The sequence below is a fragment of the Miniopterus natalensis genome, chromosome 13, assembly GCF_054644295.1.
Source record: "Miniopterus natalensis isolate mMinNat1 chromosome 13, mMinNat1.hap1, whole genome shotgun sequence".
NCBI lineage: Eukaryota > Metazoa > Chordata > Mammalia > Chiroptera > Miniopteridae > Miniopterus > Miniopterus natalensis.
The window spans coordinates 12,017,659-12,030,543 of NC_142093.1; the positions used below are offsets into that span (position 1 = coordinate 12,017,659).

General features: G+C 39.1%; 1 protein-coding gene across 2 annotated transcripts in view; it reads left to right on the forward strand.

Annotated features, from left to right (window-relative positions):
* The window catches only part of BABAM2 (BRISC and BRCA1 A complex member 2), a 315,632-nt gene that overhangs the window by 114,030 nt on the left and 188,717 nt on the right, over window positions 1-12,885 (forward strand). The window lies entirely within an intron of this gene.

Here is a 12,885-nt window from a genome sequence, read left to right on the forward strand (position 1 = left end):
TTTGCAGAGAAAAGGTGGAATGCAAGTGACTAGGCTGTGGTTAGGGTGAAAGAAACTAAATGACCAGGGAGCCAGTTCTGAACAAGAAGCCTTAAGACAAAGGCTTAGGTTCATTGCAGATGCTGATTTTGGTTTTGACTGCCCTCAGTTCCATATTTCAACTTGTGGTTATATAGCTTTAGTCTAATGTAAGAAAAATTTCTACCTTCCTAATCTGATGATGTTCAAAGAGTTAACAGTATTTATAACAGTCTAGAGAGAAGACAGAATCCTTATACAAGTTTTCCTGCATATTGTAGTAGTCAGTAAGTAGTATTAGATATTAATCTTTATAATGATTGGACGTGTGGTCTGGTGGACTATAAACTATAGACCATAGAAAAGATTAGGGAACACTTTATTTTATTTTTTTTTAAATTTAAAAAAATTTTTAAAAAAATACATCTTTATTGATTTCAGAGAGAGGAAAGGAGAGGGAGAGAGAGAGAGATAGAAACATCAATGATGAGAGAGTCATTGATCGGCCGCAGCCTGCAACCCAGGCATGTGCCCTGACCGGGAATCGAACCCTGATTGCCTGGATCCTAGGTCGATGCTCAACTGCTGAGCCATGCCCGGCCGGGCGGGAACATTTAAAAAAAATATATATTTCATTAAGTAAAACAGAATTTTTATGCTTCATTAAACTTTCATTTTTAGCCCGGACTGGTGTGGCTCAGTTGGTTGGGCATAGTCCCATGCACCAAAAGGTTGCTGTTCGATTCCCGCTCATGCCCTGGTTGTGGGCTCAATCCCCAGTAGGGGGCAGGCAGGAGGCAGCCAATCGCTGTTTCATTCTCATATCAATGTTTCTCTCTCTCCTCTCTCTCTCTCCCTTCCTCTGTCTCTAAAAATCAATAACAATATTAAAAAACAAAACAAAATTTCATTTTTAGTTTCTAGTTGACTACTTTTCTTCCCTATATCCAAGGGTTGTGAAGTCCGAGTGAGAATAGAAGTCAGCAATTCATATTAGTTTCTCCACACTCCGTTGTGGAAAATATACATATTAGATCTGTGATTACTAAGCATAATTAATTTGATTTCAGCAATTACTGTGCTCCATTGGAATAGCAAGCAGTTTCCTTGGAAACTCTTAAAATCACAGACTCATTGACTTCCATATATTCCAGTTAAAACTCTACTTCAGCTTATTTAAAACCAGATGTAATAATATATGAGAGTACCTTATTTATATAATCACTACTCCATAATTTACAGTTACAGTATCTTTGTTTTGATTTTTGGGCCCTTATCAGTTTGATTGGTTGTCTTGTTTATTTGAACTTGATGTTGCCTCTGCTCATGTTCTTGAAAGTCAAAGGAAAAAAATGCTTCTTGAATCATAATCTAATTTTTTTCTCTTCAAAATCAAATTTTCCCATTTTCTATTATGCCCTTACCTTTTTTGCTGGTCAAATAGGAGAAAAGTGGAATCTATTTGGCAAAATTAGAAATCTTTCCCCCTCCTCACAAAATAAAAGTACTGTGAAATAATTTTTCTCCTATAGATGAAATGACTACATTGAAGCACTGATGTCTTTCTGGATCTTTTGTCCATGCAAAGAGAGTAAAATAAGGACCAAAATAGAGAAACTTTTTTATAGCACAAAACAATAGCTAAATAAATAAACAAATAAACAAACCTACCTAAACTGAAATAATTTTATTAACCAATGTCACCCCAATGAATTCAATTAAAAAAAATAAAAAATAATAAGAAAAAAAATCACAAGCCTTTAGTGATTTTTTTTGGTCACCTTATCTAGTATTTCAGTAACCCCAATACACACACACACACACACACGTGGAGACACACACACACACTCACACACACACACAAGCTACCTGCAATCCAGAATATCTGTTGAGGGTTTTAAGATCTCAGTTTCTAAAGTTGTTGAATCATAACCTTGGAACACTTGGCTGTACTCTTAAAAACAAAGTTTGCATTAGGGATTGCTTTACATATTATTTGCATTGAAATGCTTCTAATTTTTAATTACCAGGCTTATGACTGATAGTCTGAGTCTTAAAATAAACTCCTTAAATTTCTAGGGTAGGATATTCTTTACCAGCATCAGTGTAGCTTTACCTTGACATCCAAAAGAAATGAAAGGTTAAGTAGACTTCTACACATTGAGGTAGCATGGAGTTTGACTATATACCCTTCTGATTTGCTGTAGTGAAATTTTATTGCACTGTGATGAAGTCATTGTCCACTCTTAAGTTTATATGTCCAAGTGTACTTATTTTATGCACTAATAGAAATTTTTGATGTTAGAATGAAAAATCCATTAAAAATCTATTGATCATGATTTTGCTTAATAATCTACTCTAGCATATAGGGTTCTTACAAGGGGTAGAGTGAATTTATTCTGAAATTGAGTCCTGACTTCAGTGTCCAAATTTTATTCTTGGCTGAGGTAAATCATTTACATAAAAACCCAGTCAGTAAAAAAAACTTTTGTATTAGTTAGGATCCTTTATTTTGGGTGGTCGAAATCCAGCACAAACTAGTATAAATTTAATGGGAAATGTAGTACAAATCTTCGGCTTCCGTAATCCACATAGCAGGAAACAGATCCCATGTTGGATAGTCTGTATATTGGCACAGACCAGCTTTCTCATGTCTGCCCCATTTGGGCCCATGTACACGCCCCTGAACATCTCAACTGGAGTGCTTATGGGAAAAAACAGTGGTCCCCAGAATAAAGGGGGGATCACTGGAATGATAAAAGTATAAGTATTCACTACAGTTACTAGCCCAAAGGAAGATTGGTTTATACCTGTATACTTTCTCTTAAGGAAGAGCTAGTCATTAGAAGTTGCTGCTCTTAATTTTCTTTAGGGTGTGGTGAACATTGACTTATGTCTAGTCCTGTCTTTATTCTTGTTCTGAGAATTCTTAAACCTAAGAGTATAATGCTAAGAAAGCATTATTATTATTATTTTTTCTGTAAAGCCATACTCCATAGTGAGATACAGGAAATATTTTAATTGTCTAGTAACATTTTATCATCTGAACAAGAAGTGCTCAGAAACTAAGAATATAGTATTTCGGGGAGAAGCTTACTTCTAAACATAAGTTTACAACATATCATTGTAAACACAATATGTGTTTGAACTAGCCTCTGAAAATAATGAGCCAGTTTTACCCAGAATATGGTAAAGTGGAAATCCTGTAATTAGGACCTTCTTCAATGGCATTATACAGAAGTACCTAGAAAAGTTGCTGGATCTCTAAACTAGAAGTCTAAATACTGATATTTCATGCTGATAGTGGATATGACAAATATAACCTTTCAAAAAAATCCATGTTAACTTTTTTTGTTTGATAGGACCATAATTGTTCAAATAGTTGTCTTAATCAGCTTGGGTTGCTGTAACAAAAACACCATGGAGTGGGTGGCTTACACAACAGATATTTATTTCTCAAATTTCCGGAGGTTGGCAAGTCTATTATCAAGTCACCAGCAGATCCATTGTCTGGTGGGCACCTGCTTCTTGGTTTGTAGACAGCCATCTTCTTCCTGTGTCCTTGCATGGCCAAGAGAGAGATCTTCTCTCTGGTGTCACTTCTTATAAGGCCACTAATCCTGTTTGTGAGGTCTCCACTTACATGACCTGATTACCTTCCGAAAGCTCCTTCTCTAAAACATCACATTGGGAATTAAGCCTCAACATATGAATTTTGGAGAGACACTAAACATTTATTGGACTATTGATAGCAATAGTCCAAGTAGTTGCTGGAGAGGCTCTAAACTAGGTGCCACTGAGCCCCAGTCCACCCCAGAAGAAGAACTGCAACCAGTTTACTGTGACCGAAGTATGTTTGCACAGCGTTTTTATTTGCATCACTTGACATCACACACGAGCTCATTCATCCTGATGGATAGCTTGCAGCAGTTTAGTCCCACTCTGGCATCTGAATCATGATACTACATGGAAATGAGTTGAGGGTGAAAAGCTAGGTCATCTGTGTCAGGAGGTGAGGTTCTCCTCTTTCTCACCCTTCTTTGGCAGCTTCTGTGGCTGCACTGATCATGATCACCAGTCACATTCAGTGTAGGGCGATGGGACACAGTGTGTCAGCCAGAGGCAGAAAGCCGGAATTAAGGTCAGGTTCTCAAGACAGGTCTCCAAGGACAGGCAGAGACTCTTAGGAAGATGTCCATGTTGGAATCTTACGTGGTCTGAGGTCATTAATATGGAGGAAAGCATCCAGGGTCCTTGTGTGCTGAGATTATCCTAGGTAGGAGCTGCCTCTGCAGCCATTGGATAGCAGGTTCACTTGCTTAGTCAATCTGCTTCCTAATCAAACCTAGGTTAGCAAATGCAGATACTTACAGAATCAGAAAGGTACTGAGAAGCAATGAATTTGCTTGATATAATAGGAAATGGTGAGAACTGTAGTGAACTAGCACGTGTGTGCTTCATCTAAGGGAGCAGCTGCTACTCAGCTATAGAATTGTTTCCATGTGAGAGGATGGGCCTAATGTTGCCAGATACGCAGATGTTACTAAAAGGAGCCCAGAATCTCAGGGCTCCAGAGATTTTTTTTTTAATATGAAAAATACCTGCTTTTCTTTCTTTTTTTCTTTTTGTTTAAAATATTACAAATGTCCCTTTTTCTCCCCAATGACCCATTCCACCCCATCCCCATCCCCATCCCCATCTCCATCCCCATCCCCATCTCCATCCCCATCCCCATCCCCATCCCCATCCCCAGTCCCTCTCCCCACCATTGTCCATGTCCTTGGGTTGTGCATATATATGCCTATAAATTCTTTGGCTACTCTCTCCCCCTCAACCCACCCACCCTCCTCCATCCCTCTGACATTCGTCAGTCTCATCTATGCTTCCATGTCATTGAATCTATTCTGTTCATTGGTTTATTAAGTTCTTTAGATTCCACATATAAGCGAGATCATGTGATGTTTGTCTTTCTCTGCCTGGCTTATTTCACTTAGCATAATTTTCTCCAGGTCCATCCATACTGTCCCAAAGGGTACAAGATCCTTCTTTTTTACAGCTGCGTAGTATTCCATGGTGTAAATGTCCCACAGCTTTTTTATCCACTCATCTACTGATGGGCACTTGGGCTGTTTCCAGATCTTAGCTATTGTAAATTGTGCTGCTATGAACATAGGGGTGCATATATTCTTTCTGATTAAGGTTTCGGGATTCTTAGGCTATATTCTTAGAAGTGGGATCACTGGTTCAAAAGGCAGCTCCATTTTTAATTTTTTGAGGAACCTCCATACTATTTTCCATAGTGGCTGCACCAGTCTGCATTCCCACCAGCAGTGCACTAGGGTCCCCTTTCTCCACACCTTTGCCAGCACATGTCGTTTGTTGATTTGTTGATGGCAGCCATTCTGACAGGTGTGAAGTGATACCTCATTGTGGTTTTAATTTGCATCTCTCTGATGGTTAGCGACGTTGAGCATTTTCTCATGTGTCTCTTGGCCATCTGTATGTCCTCTTTGGAGAAGTGTCTATTCAGGTCCTTTGCCCATTTTTTAATTGGGTGGTTTGTCTTCCTCTTGCTAAGTAGTATGAGTTCTTCGTACACTTTGGAAATTAGCCCCTTATCAGATACATCCTTAGCAAATATGTTTTCCCAGACCCTGGGGTTCCTTTGTATTTTGAGGCTGTTTTCTTTTGCTGTGCAGAAGCTTTTTAGTTTGATGTAGGATACCATATGTTTATTTTTTCTTTTGTTTCTCTTGTCCTAGGAGATGTATCAGTGAAAAGTCCACTACGTAGGATGTCTGTGACTTTATTGCCTATGTTTTCTTCCAGGATTTTTATGGCTTCATGACTTACGTTTAAGTCTTTTACTCATTTTGAGTTTATTTTTGTGTATGGTGAAAGTTGGTAGTCTAGTTTCATTTTTTTGCATGTAGCTGTTCAGTTTTCCCAGCACCACTTATTGAAGAGACTGTCTTTACTCCATTGTATGCTCTTGCCTCCTTTGTCAAACATTAACTGGCCATAATGGCGTGGGTCTATTTCTGGGGACCCTGTTCTGTTCCATTGATCTCTATGTCTGTTGTACCAATACCAGGCCATTTTGATTACAATGGCTTTGTAGTACAGTTTGATGTCCGGCAAAGTGATCCTTCCCACTCCGTTCTTTTGAAAAATACCTGCTTTTAAAATGATGGCAATGGATAAATAGTTTTTAAAAAACACTGTAGGTCAAACAGAATACCTCTGTGTATTGGTCATGGCAGTCTGATAGCCAGGTGGGCTGCAGAAGGGTGTTCTGAAGAGCATCTCAGGTAGATAAGATACAGCTCCCCATAGCACAGGGTGGCCACTGATTGCTGGACTATGACAGCCATAGGTGAATTGACACCACGTTTCAACTTCGGATGTAGAGACACTGATTTTGAACTAGGGAACCTTTCTGGATTAGTCAGGGTTCTCGAGAGAAACAGAACCAATAGAATATGATATATAAGTGTTGGTTCAGTTCTTATGGAGGTCAGGAAGTTCCACAGTGTTCCACCTGCCAATTAGGAACCAGGAAAGCTGGTGGTATAATTCGGTCCAAGTCTGAAGGCCTGAGAACCAGGGGAGGGAGGGATGCTGGTATAAGTAAGTCATGGAGTCTGAAGACTGGAGACCAGGAATTCTAATGTTCAGGGGCAGGAGAAAAGAAGAAGAGAGGATGGGAGGAGAGAGGGAGAAAGAGGCTAGGAGAGGGGTGGGGAGAGAGAGAATATGGTTTCACCCTTTCTGAGCCTTTATATTCTAATTGGGCCCTCAAGGAGTGGATGATGCCCAGCCCCATTGGTGAGAGTAGATCTGCTTTACTCAGTCTACTGATGCAAATGCTAGTCTCTTCTGGAAACACCCTCACAAACACACCCAAAATAATGTTTTACCAGCTGTCTGGATGTCCCTTAGCCCTGTCAGGTGGACACATAAAATTAACCATCACAAAATGGGGACAGAAAGAGATTTTGCTTGGGGCGATGGGCGCACGATGCAGTGTGCAGATGATGTTTTGTTGAGTTGTACACTTGAAACCTGTATGATTTTATGAACCAATGTCACCCCAATAAATTCAATTTAAAAAACACAGTGGGAAGTTGTGATGAAAATAAAATACACTGTTTCATGAAAAATAAAATTAACCATCACAATTTCTGTTCATAAGACTGCTAAATTTGTGACTGGATCCATTAACTGAAAGATTACTAATGTATAATTTAATAGAGAGAGCAGGTTAGGCCTAGATTTTTCAGGGGTTCTGGGGCACAGAAAGTATATTTAAAAATTATCTCCTGAGGTGCATGTTTTTGTGTTTTTCACTGTAATGTGTGATACACCAGAACTCTTCTGGAGACTTAATGGCCATTTTTCACCCTGATTGCTGTTGTTTTAAGGGATAGAGATCCATCTGAAGTGGCTTAGCTCCCAGAGATTATTTTAGGAATCTGAGGAACCAAAGTAAATATGGGGAGATTGCATCTATGCTGTTTAGCCTTGTCTAGGGAAGCTTGTAAAAGTGGTCAAGAAGTTTCAAGGGCCCCAGGGGCTCCATTTAACTGTGAATGATCCCAGTTAGCTGTAAGTCAGGGGTTCTCAACCTGGGCTGCACTGACACCTGGCCCTACCTCAGATTGGTGAAGTCGGAATCTTTGGAGGTGAGGACAAGTATCCTTACAGTTTAAAGTTCCTCCAGGTAATTCTCATATGCAGCAGAGTTAAGTAGAAGCTTTAAATTTCTACTTTGCTTAATAAAATCATGTGTACATAAATGGATTTACTGGCACAGTGATGGTGTGACTGTGATCTTGGCTCCTCTAGTCTGTCTATCAGTGGGCACTGATGGTGACAAGGTTTGGAGGGTGGAAGTGAGGGAAAATAACTACTTTGTGTTGAGTAAATGCTGTTGGGACTGGACCAGGTGCTTTGTGCACATTATCTGATTTAATACTCTCAATAACTCAGCGAGGTAATTTTTTGCCTCCATTAAAAAAAAATAGGTTAAGGGCTCTGGAGACTCAATGGTATAAGTGGTCCAGGTAGCAATTTGTGGAACTGGAGTTTGGATGCAGATCTCTCCGGCTTCAAAGGCAATGGTCTTTCCAACACACCACATTGCAGCAAGAAATACTCTGTTACTAGATTATTTTAAGTTTAGTAGTCAAAATGGAAAGCTAAGACTCCTTACTTCTGTATTGAGGCAGAGAGAATAAATGAGTTGAGGAAAGATCCTAAATTAAGATCCAACGTAAAGCTGCCTGGAGTGTTCTTAGGGGGATCTTACTGTGACCCAGTGGATGATTGAAGGAGAACCTTGACCTGGGTAGCACCTGTACCACCCGCCCAGTATCCCGAGCTGATATAACAACAGCAACAGAATTCCCAGAATGGGCTTGGCTTGGTTCTTGAGTGCAGTATTGTGCAGAACCTCGAAATACTAATTTGTGACTTAAAGTGATGCTGGAATCTGTAGAGGATTAGCCAAGCAAAGAAAGAAATACAAGGATAATCTTTATCCCCAAATACCTTATAATGTAGTTGATAAAATATAGTTAATAAACATTAATCTAAAAATAGTTTAGCACTCATTCATCAGAAAGGATATATGTACCCCTATGTTCATAGCAGCACAGTTACAATAGCTAAGATCTGAAAACAGCCCAAGTGCCCATCAGTAGATGAGTGTATTAAAAAGCTGTGGGACATTTACACCATAGAATACTACACAGCTGTAAAGAAGAAGTATCTTGTACCCTTTGGGACAGTATGGATGGGCATGGAGAATATTATGCTAAGTGAAATAAGCCAGGCAGTGAAAGAAAAGTATCACATGATCTCGCTTATACGTGGCATCTAAAGAACTTAATAAACTGATTAACAGAATAGATTCAATGACATGGAAGCATAGTTGAGATTGACGAATGTCAGAGGGATGGAGGGGGCCGGGGGGGGGGGTGGAGGGGGAGAGAGTAACCAAAGAATTTATATGCATATATGTACAACCCAAGGACACGGACAATGGTGGGGAGAGTGACTGGGGAGGGGGAAGGAACGGGGTGGAACGGGTCATTGGGGAGAAAAAGGCACATCTGTAATACTTTAAACAAAAATAAAAATTTAATAAAAAAAATAAAATAAAAATAGTTTAGCACGACTTTGTATGCTACATGTACAGTAGGCCTTTAAAAATGTAAAGATTGTTATGGATTGGAATGGTTAGGGAAACATTTGTGACCAAGTTTAGGCATAAACTGGACCTCTAAAGAGGTATAACTTTTAAAGACTAGAAAGGGAAGAGGGACAGTGAAGGTGTGGATGACAATCACTAGTAACGGCACTCTGTGGGCATACTGAAATTAGGGAGCAGATAATAACCTAGGCTGGAAGAGAAATTTTTTGCAAGAGAGTAAGAGATAAAGCTGGAAAGAGAAATTGGGAAGCTCTTGAATGCTTGGAGAATGCTTTCAGACTTCGTTAAGCAGGTAATTTTAATTTATTTTCCCTGGATTAGCTTCTTATTTCATTCCTATGGCCCCAGTCCTTCCCACACCCTGTCTCTCTGCAGTATTACTTCCAGAGTAGTCTACTTTAATCTCCTCTTAAAACAGCTACTCTCATGGTTTCTCTTGAAACAGATAATTACTTGCAAAGCCTACCTGTCCACACAGTGCTGTGTTACAGGCATCTCTCCTCACAGTCCAGCCAGTGCTGTGAGAATTCCCAGCGGTCACTTGCTCCTGTTCCCCCTCCCAGCTCTGAAGCCCCTACTCTTTCATCTTTTCCTAGATAATTTATTTAATTGACCTAAGAATAAAGTGAAGCCCAAAAAAGTTAGAGTTACTTGCCCAAGACCACAGTGTTTATTTGGAGCCATGGACAGAATATTTAGCCTTGATTATTGGCCCGGTGACTAAAGGGGAGCTGAGATCAAGGTGGAGAAGGGGTCATGACACCTCAGTGAGCCTCTTGAAAGGGGGTGAAACATGCAGCTACGGGAAAGCCAAGTAAAGAGAACTGCATAGGTAGAAGGTCTGCAGAGGCCCAGCGTTGTACAAGCCAAAGGTTTTAAAATGTTAATGAAGAAGGAAATGCTCAGATGCCATGGAATAAGTAAGACTGCACCCAAGAAGAGACATTTGATTTGGCCAGGGCCATAGGGATATTGAGACCAGAGAGAACACTTCATCTAATGGCCACAATTGAGACAAGATTATTGGTTTTAATGAAGATGTGAATGAATAGGAAATGTACTCAGTGGGGTATTAGACAAAATGAGTTGTGGAAATGGGATGAAAACTTGAAAAACAGAAACGATCAAGTGGAATTACTAAGAAACAACTAAAGTGATAGCATACTGGCCAAAGTAATCATAGAGAAGGCTTTTCAAGAAATAGTTTTAATTCATGATATACTTGCATGTGATAATCTTCCTGATACTCTTTCTTTGAAAAGTTGAAAGGAATTGTTCCTGGGAAAACCCCATTTCAAGTGGTCTATCATTCTTCCACCTAGTTAGGGAGACTAGGTCATGGTTTGAGTTAAAAATGCGTGTGACTTGTCATTAAAGACTTAGTTTAAGTAAGTTTGCAGTTCTGAAATTTTTCATTCATCTCACCTTTCCTGAGGGTTTTACATTCTATGTACCCAGAGGAAGATAATTAGGCTAATTAATCTCCCTAGAATTTCTTTTTGAGTGAAATCTTGCATTGCCCATTATTATTGGAACTGTTTGAAAATCATTCAGTCTTACACATTTGCTAGGAAGGAAACTGATATTTTCCCCCAAATATTCTCTTTATTTAAATCCAGCAAGCTTTTTAGGGTGACATGTATTGATTATAGTTGCTTCTCCGAGCATAAGATAGTAGACATAAAAAGCCCCCTGATCCTGATAAATGAGTACAAATTCAAAGGTTGACCTCACAAAATTTTTTCTCTAAACCACAGATTAAATGATGCTTCAAAATTTGAGACTGTTCAGTTGACGGAATTTTTTGGATTCAGTAAAGTCACACTTAATAAGCAGCTTTTAGAAATAAAGACTGCTTTAACTCACTCTTGTGAAATCTGGTTTTAAAGCAAAACAGTTGTCTGTTTCTTGAAAGATCATAAAGAATTCACAGAGAACCCTCATCCTATCTTAAAGGAAATAGTTTCTGTCTAACCAAATAGGAGTGGGCATACTTTTATACAAGTAGGAATGTGTACCTGGAAGAAAGTACCATAAAAGTAGGGTACTGTTTATTTCTGCAATAAATCTGACTTATCATTGCTAAATTTGAGCCAAAGTTTGCATTTGAGACTTAATCACAAAGGAAGTAGTGAGCGGGTCTGAAAACTTACTCTGCAGGGAACATCCTTTTATTCTTTCATGTTCTTGTCCTACCTCCTTTCTCTAGAGAGAGAAGCAGGGCTTAGAGAAAACTACACTCCAGATCAGAGGCCCCCAAACATCTTCTCTAAAGGTTCAGATAGTAAAATTTTGGGCTTGCAGGCCAGATGGTCTCTGTCTCAACTGCTTAGCTCTGCTGTCATAGCATGAAAGCAGCGATACACAATACGTAAATGAACACATGTGGCTGGGTTCCAGTAAAACTTTATTGTCACAAACAGGCACTGGGCTGGATTTGGTCTGTGAGCAATTGTTTGCCCATTTCTTTTCTGCATTATGGAGGAGAGTGTTTCTTCACAGATTCACTGGGAGGGGATAGAAAGAGAAGTAAAGGGATTTGGTTTAATGAGTGTGCCTGGATTTTAATACCATGCTCTCGTAGCTGATATTTTACTTGTACCTTCAACTTGAGTGAATTCTCTCTCCCTCTTTTCCTTCCTCCTTTTTTCCCTTTCCTTCCTGTTTCCTTCCTTTTTTATTCCATCTTATCTCTCATTTTTAAATAATCTGTTGGTAACATATAATTTACTAAATTTTCTTCCAAGTCTTAGTTTCCCTGACTGTGATTCAGGTAGTGCTGTAGATTAAAGTTCTTGTTCTGCCTGGAGGGGCTTAGTCTAAGGCCTGGGTACATCATCCAGGCTGCCCCAGAGTCTCTCCTACAACATTTGAAAATTGAAACAAGGAGAGAACTTTTTCTTTGCTGTGATGTTTATAAGCTCGCAGGAATTGAGTCCAGGACTCCAGGGAGCCATGTTGTTCACTGTGTGAGAAAAGCCTCTGGATCAGCACAGCCCAGTAAGCCACATATGTAATTTCTAGTAGCCACATTAAAAGAACTAAGAAGAAACAGGTGAAATTAGTTTTAGTAATATGTTTTATTTAACACATTCAATATATTATTTTAATATGTAATCAGAATTAAAATTATTAATGAGATATTTTATATATATATTTGTACAAAGTCCTTGAAATTTGGTGTATATTTTATTCTTTACCACCTCTCAGTTCGGACTAGTCATATTCCAAATACTCATTAGCCACATTGGTTAATGGCTACCGTGTTCGACACTGCAGCTCTTCACTGTGGGAGTGAAGAAGTAGAGATGAGAAAAGAGGTAGGTAAAGATGAGAAGCATGGAAAAAGAAAGACAGAAGAGAGAGATTTAGAGAGAAAGAGTACCATCAGTGGTGAGATTTTTGATTTCATTTCTTCAAGTTGGAGGAGCTGTCTTGGCTTTAGCTCCTATAACCAACTGTCCTTTGGAGTCTTTGAGCCTCTCCCATAGTTTTCCAATAAATAATCTTTTTTTTTTTTTTTTTCTGAAGTGAGTATGATTCAAGTTTCTGTCATTTATAATCAGAAAAATCTTGACTTACATTATTATCTCTACTTCTTTTAGATGAGGAAACTTAAGCTGAGAGAAGTTAAATGGGTTAGCCAGGGC